The sequence below is a fragment of the Ascidia mentula genome, chromosome 5 (genome assembly GCF_947561715.1).
Source record: "Ascidia mentula chromosome 5, kaAscMent1.1, whole genome shotgun sequence".
NCBI lineage: Eukaryota > Metazoa > Chordata > Ascidiacea > Phlebobranchia > Ascidiidae > Ascidia > Ascidia mentula.
This window is the reverse complement of record NC_138570.1, coordinates 20910845-20918308: the sequence shown is the minus strand read 5'-3', so window position 1 is coordinate 20918308 and position 7464 is coordinate 20910845.

The window sequence follows — 7464 nt, the reverse complement described above, 5'->3', positions numbered from 1 at the left end:
GCAGTTTGCAGTAAACACGGTGAGGAGATTGAACGTGCGTGCAAGTAATGTTAATTACTAGCAGTTTGCAGTAAACACGGTGAGGAGATTGAACGTGCGTGCAAGCCCAGCAATGTTTATTTCTACCGGGTTTCAGGACGCTATATATAGATAATTACAACGTTGATCACAAACTAAGGAGAATTTGTTCATCGTATGCATGTTCTCACTTTTATTTCGGGATCAAACATCACAGAGATGTAACTCACGTTTTAAATTGTCTATGATATCTGCATACACCACAGTGGAGAAGATGACGCGCAACGTTTTGCTTGTGGCTCACGTCCATGCTAACTCCACCGCGGATAGATTGTACCACAAATAATATAAAAATCCTGACGGAAGTGTAAATTGTGGCTGAATAACCAAGGTATTTTATGACAACTTCACGGTTGACATTCCTTCGTAGAAATTGTCGAAAGACCAAACCGCTGAGGCATGAACAATTATCTTTCTTCAATTTTAACTAAAGACAAAAAGCATGATAATTACAAGGCCACAAACGGTTCGCATTGGAATTTACGTTTCAAAGTTGCCCGAATGCAGCAAAAAAATTTCGAGGCGCGAGACAAAATGCAGATTCTTACGTCATTTTGTCTGACTCGCGCCACGAAAATGTGCACCCTGGGGTTGTGCAAGCCTGGGGCAGAATGTTGAAATTTGAAGTTTTTTTAACACAAACCTTGTGACTTGTCACACGCTTAAATCAATAATCCACAACCCCAGGGTGCCCCCGGTTCCGATCAGTTAAGCATTTATTACTGCGATGTAAATATTAAACATGACCTTTTGTTGTGTTGATATTTGTTTTGTGTACATTTGATCAAACTGAGTTTACCCAATTATTTAATTACGTTATGATGAATTGCACTCTTCAATCGTTACTATTTTTTATAATTTGTTTCCCATTTTTGCGATACATAAATCTAATATAACTTGAGTAACATTTAATTGTGAAATCCTATTTGTTCAGTACATTTGACATAAAGTCGCACGTGAGTTCTTATGTTCTTCCCTAGCATGACTTTAATTGAAAACCTGATGCAGAGTGTAACGTCCGTTGAATGCGCCCCGGTTCTTGGCGCGGAACGTCACACGAGGCGGAATTCCCGCAGTTAAAACGCGTATCTTTAATGGGCCTCAAACTCGCCCACTCAGTTGATGTTATGTTTGTTATCGAATGTGCAGTACGCACTCGTACGCAAGATGGAATGTATTCGAAGTATAGACGGTACAGACGTCGGGAGGAGACGAAAGACACGTATAGGACACGTGGACCCTTAGAACACGGTTTCTACACAGAAGGCAATGTGTCAATTCACGTAGATAATTACAGCATAAGGCTCACCAACTATTTGGGAACCGGGAAACTCTGGACCACAAAGACGGTCCAAGCAGTTACTGTATCACACCTAAACGAAACAGGCAACATAAACTACAATGCGCCACTATGACGTAACACACACAATGCTTACCGATAACTTTGGGTACAGAAGAATGAATACCACACGCTTCACGTGTGTACAAATGCAAGAGAGACACTGTGAGTACAAAGACAGCGTCAACACCGTGTGTAAACTTAATCACATTTACAAGGGCAGCTATACTGTTCAGCGAACTGACTTCTAAGACTGATGGGAGAATCTTAAAAATCAACTTGTTGCAATAAATTCCACATATGAAGTTACAAAGAATGTAAACCAATTGTAAAACTTCGTAATAATTAACTTTCAATTATGGCCACTAGGTGCGCCACACCCACGCTTTCGGTGCTATGACAACGATATAAACAATCATGTGAAAATGTCGATGCAATGGTAAAGCATGACCTATTTTAGAAAAGAAGTGTTTCATTAACCGTTCCATCGAACTACACACAAACCTGTTTTGAAACAGCTACAAAACTTACTCTTGTGACTAATATCAACACTACATTGTTTTTATCACATTCTTCTGCTCACGTCTTTGTTTTGTATTCGCATTAACAATTGTGAACTTGCATTATCTCTGTTATATTCCTGAGACTCCAAAAGGAGTGGAAACATTTCAATTTGAATAAGACAGAAACTGAGGATGCCAACAGGCGAAATTATTATTTATGAGAAAAAATAAAAATTACACACAAGCGGTGATCGTGCTTCACTCATTGTCACAGGAATATAATATATTGATTTGTAAAGACAGATCCACCGGTCACCGCGACCTGAACAGGTCGGTTCCTGCATTCATTTTTCACATATTCTCTGGCTTGTATTATCTCTAATGTAAGATAACCTGTTGTACTTTAGACGTACACACTTCGTGTTGTCGAGGATAAGCAACGTTGTTACCTCAAGCAGTTACGACTAACTTCATAGATAAATGTTAAATGTTAGGAAACTGATGCCAAGGTGAGCTACCAATGTTAATCGACAATTTCTTGTAATACGACCCAAGTAATTTGCATCCAAGTTAGTTAGATCTCGTATTATTTCTTAACACTTTTCTTTACCTGTTTCTCGACACCTTCCTGTCCCAGGCAACTGAATGCGGACAAACAGCTGCAAGACCCCCGGCTTTATAGAAAAACTGCATTACCACTAAACACGCAGCAGGTAACTTCCCAACCACATGAGGCGAAGTTGTTGCTACTTTCAGCAGTCGGGACACGCACCGCCAAGCACCGCCAAGCACTAATCTTGTACCAGGTACTGCATGACATCATGAATATGTGAATAAACATGAGGTGATTTCAACGCGCATCCATGCACAGAATATTTAATGTTTCATGTTTTCTATGAAATGAGCAGACATCGCAACAGAGGTGATGCGCAAACGTTTTACTTGCAAGAGCAATTTTATTCTAAATCGTCGCTTGCAGCACAACCAACAAAAGTAACACAAACAGGTAATTTTTAATGACAGAACAACTCCACATTCAGGTCAATACCTTGAGTTAAGCATTTAATACCAGGAGGGTAAGATTAAACAGAATTCTTTGTATCAAGGTTATTTTTGCAATAAATTTGTCATTATTAAAGTTACACATTTTTTACAGACATGTGGTTGAAAAGTGTTCGCAAAACGACATTCGTTTGCAATGTTTCCTGTTCTTCGTTTACATTCAGAATATCAGACACATTCAACTATTATTCTGGGTTCAACCATCCCGAATTTTATAAATAGGTGTTTTCAAGAACGCGTTTGCAATTGTGAATTTCAAGTTTTTGCGGCAAACGCTACTACGCGACACGCAGCGCCAAGCGCTTACTTCATCTTCTAATCTCGTCTCCCACCAAACAACCTGAGATTAGCCTTGTACCAGGTACTGCATAACGTCATTATAATACTGCGATCACAAGTTTGCAGTAAACACGGTAAGGAGATTGAACGTGCGTGCAAGTAATGTTAATTACTAGCAGTTTGCAGTAAACACGGTGAGGAGATTGAACGTGCGTGCAAGTAATGTTAATTACTAGCAGTTTGCAGTAAACACGGTGAGGAGATTGAACGTGCGTGCAAGCCCAGCAATGTTTATTTCTACCGGGTTTCAGGACGCTATATATAGATAATTACAACGTTGATCACAAACTAAGGAGAATTTGTTCATCGTATGCATGTTCTCACTTTTATTTCGGGATCAAACATCACAGAGATGTAACTCACGTTTTAAATTGTCTATGATATCTGCATACACCACAGTGGAGAAGATGACGCGCAACGTTTTGCTTGTGGCTCACGTCCATGCTAACTCCACCGCGGATAGATTGTACCACAAATAATATAAAAATCCTGACGGAAGTGTAAATTGTGGCTGAATAACCAAGGTATTTTATGACAACTTCACGGTTGACATTCCTTCGTAGAAATTGTCGAAAGACCAAACCGCTGAGGCATGAACAATTATCTTTCTTCAATTTTAACTAAAGACAAAAAGCATGATAATTACAAGGCCACAAACGGTTCGCATTGGAATTTACGTTTCAAAGTTGCCCGAATGCAGCAAAAAAATTTCGAGGCGCGAGACAAAATGCAGATTCTTACGTCATTTTGTCTGACTCGCGCCACGAAAATGTGCACCCTGGGGTTGTGCAAGCCTGGGGCAGAATGTTGAAATTTGAAGTTTTTTTAACACAAACCTTGTGACTTGTCACACGCTTAAATCAATAATCCACAACCCCAGGGTGCCCCCGGTTCCGATCAGTTAAGCATTTATTACTGCGATGTAAATATTAAACATGACCTTTTGTTGTGTTGATATTTGTTTTGTGTACATTTGATCAAACTGAGTTTACCCAATTATTTAATTACGTTATGATGAATTGCATTCTTCAATCGTTACTATTTTTTATAATTTGTTTCCCATTTTTGCGATACATAAATCTAATATAACTTGAGTAACATTTAATTGTGAAATCCTATTTGTTCAGTACATTTGACATAAAGTCGCACGTGAGTTCTTATGTTCTTCCCTAGCATGACTTTAATTGAAAACCTGATGCAGAGTGTAACGTCCGTTGAATGCGCCCCGGTTCTTGGCGCGGAACGTCACACGAGGCGGAATTCCCGCAGTTAAAACGCGTATCTTTAATGGGCCTCAAACTCGCCCACTCAGTTGATGTTATGTTTGTTATCGAATGTGCAGTACGCACTCGTACGCAAGATGGAATGTATTCGAAGTATAGACGGTACAGACGTCGGGAGGAGACGAAAGACACGTATAGGACACGTGGACCCTTAGAACACGGTTTCTACACAGAAGGCAATGTGTCAAACAAATACACTTCACGTAGATAATTACAGCATAAGGCTCACCAACTATTTGGGAACCGGGAAACTCTGGACCACAAAGACGGTCCAAGCAGTTACTGTATCACACCTAAACGAAACAGGCAACATAAACTACAATGCGCCACTATGACGTAACACACACAATGCTTACCGATAACTTTGGGTACAGAAGAATGAATACCACACGCTTCACGTGTGTACAAATGCAAGAGAGACACTGTGAGTACAAAGACAGCGTCAACACCGTGTGTAAACTTAATCACATTTACAAGGGCAGCTATACTGTTCAGCGAACTGACTTCTAAGACTGATGGGAGAATCTTAAAAATCAACTTGTTGCAATAAATTCCACATATGAAGTTACAAAGAATGTAAACCAATTGTAAAACTTCGTAATAATTAACTTTCAATTATGGCCACTAGGTGCGCCACACCCACGCTTTCGGTGCTATGACAACGATATAAACAATCATGTGAAAATGTCGATGCAATGGTAAAGCATGACCTATTTTAGAAAAGAAGTGTTTCATTAACCGTTCCATCGAACTACACACAAACCTGTTTTGAAACAGCTACAAAACTTACTCTTGTGACTAATATCAACACTACATTATTTTTATCACATTCTTCTGCTCACGTCTTTGTTTTGTATTCGCATTAACAATTGTGAACTTGCATTATCTCTGTTATATTCCTGAGACTCCAAAAGGAGTGGAAACATTTCAATTTGAATAAGACAGAAACTGAGGATGCCAACAGGCGAAATTATTATTTATGAGAAAAAATAAAAATTACACACAAGCGGTGATCGTGCTTCACTCATTGTCACAGGAATATAATATATTGATTTGTAAAGACAGATCCACCGGTCACCGCGACCTGAACAGGTCGGTTCCTGCATTCATTTTTCACATATTCTCTGGCTTGTATTATCTCTAATGTAAGATAACCTGTTGTACTTTAGACGTACACACTTCGTGTTGTCGAGGATAAGCAACGTTGTTACCTCAAGCAGTTACGACTAACTTCATAGATAAATGTTAAATGTTAGGAAACTGATGCCAAGGTGAGCTACCAATGTTAATCGACAATTTCTTGTAATACGACCCAAGTAATTTGCATCCAAGTTAGTTAGATCTCGTATTATTTCTTAACACATTTCTTTACCTGTCCCTCAAAACCTTCCTGTCCCAGGCAACTGAATGCGGACAAACAGCTGCAAGACTCCCGGCTTTATAGAAAAACTGCATTACCACTAAACACGCAGCAGGTAACTTCCCAACCACATGAGGCGAAGTTGTTGCTACTTTCAGCAGTCGGGACACGCACCGCCAAGCACTAATCTTGTACCAGATACTGCATGACATCATGAATATGTGAATAAACATGAGGTGATTTCAACGCGCATCCATGCACAGAATATTTAATGTTTCATGTTTTCTATGATATGAGCAGACATCGCAACAGAGGTGATGCGCAAACGTTTTACTTGCAAGAGCAATTTTATTCCAAATCGTCGCTTGCAGCACAACCAACAAAAGTAACACAAACAGGTAATTTTTAATGACAGAACAACTCCACATTCAGGTCAATACCTTGAGTTAAGCATTTAATACCAGGAGGGTAAGATTAAACAGAATTCTTTGTATCAAGGTTATTTTTGCAATAAATTTGTCATTATTAAAGTTACACATTTTTTACAGACATGTGGTTGAAAAGTGTTCGCAAAACGACATTCGTTTGCAATGTTTCCTATTCTTCGTTTACATTCAGAATATCAGACACATTCAACTATTATTCTGGGTTCAACCATCCCGAATTTTATAAATAGGTGTTTTCAAGAACGCGTTTGCAATTGTGAATTTCAAGTTTTTGCGGCAAACGCTACTACGCGACACGCAGCGCCAAGCGTTTACTTCATCTTCTAATCTCGTCTTCCACCAAACAACCTGAGATTAGCCTTGTAGCAGGTACTGCATAACGTCATTATAATACTGCAATCACAAGTTTGCAGTAAACACGGTAAGGAGATTGAACGTGCGTGCAAGTAATGTTAATTACTAGCAGTTTGCAGTAAACACGGTAAGGAGATTGAACGTGCGTGCAAGTAATGTTAATTACTAGCAGTTTGCAGTAAACACGGCAAGGAGATTGAACGTGCGTGCAAGCCCAGCAATGTTTATTTCTACCGGGTTTCAGGACGCTATATATAGATAATTACAACGTTGATCACAAACTAAGGAGAATTTGTTCATCGTATGCATGTTCTCACTTTTATTTCGGGATCAAACATCACAGAGTTGTAACTCTTGTATTAAATTTTCTTTGATATCTGCATTCACCACAGTGGAGAAGATGACGCGCAACGTTTTGCTTGTGGCTCACGTCCATGCTAACTCCACCGCGGATAGATTGTACCACAAATAATATAAAAATCCTGACGGAAGTGTAAATTGTGGCTGAATAACCAAGGTATTTTATGACAACTTCACGGTTGACATTCCTTCGCAGATATTGTCGAAAGACCAAACCGCTGAGGCATGAACAATTATCTTTCTTCAATTTTAACCAAAGACAAAAAGCATGATAATTACAAGGCCACAAACGGTTCGCATTGGAATTTACGTTTCAAAGTTGCCCGAATGCAGCAAAAAA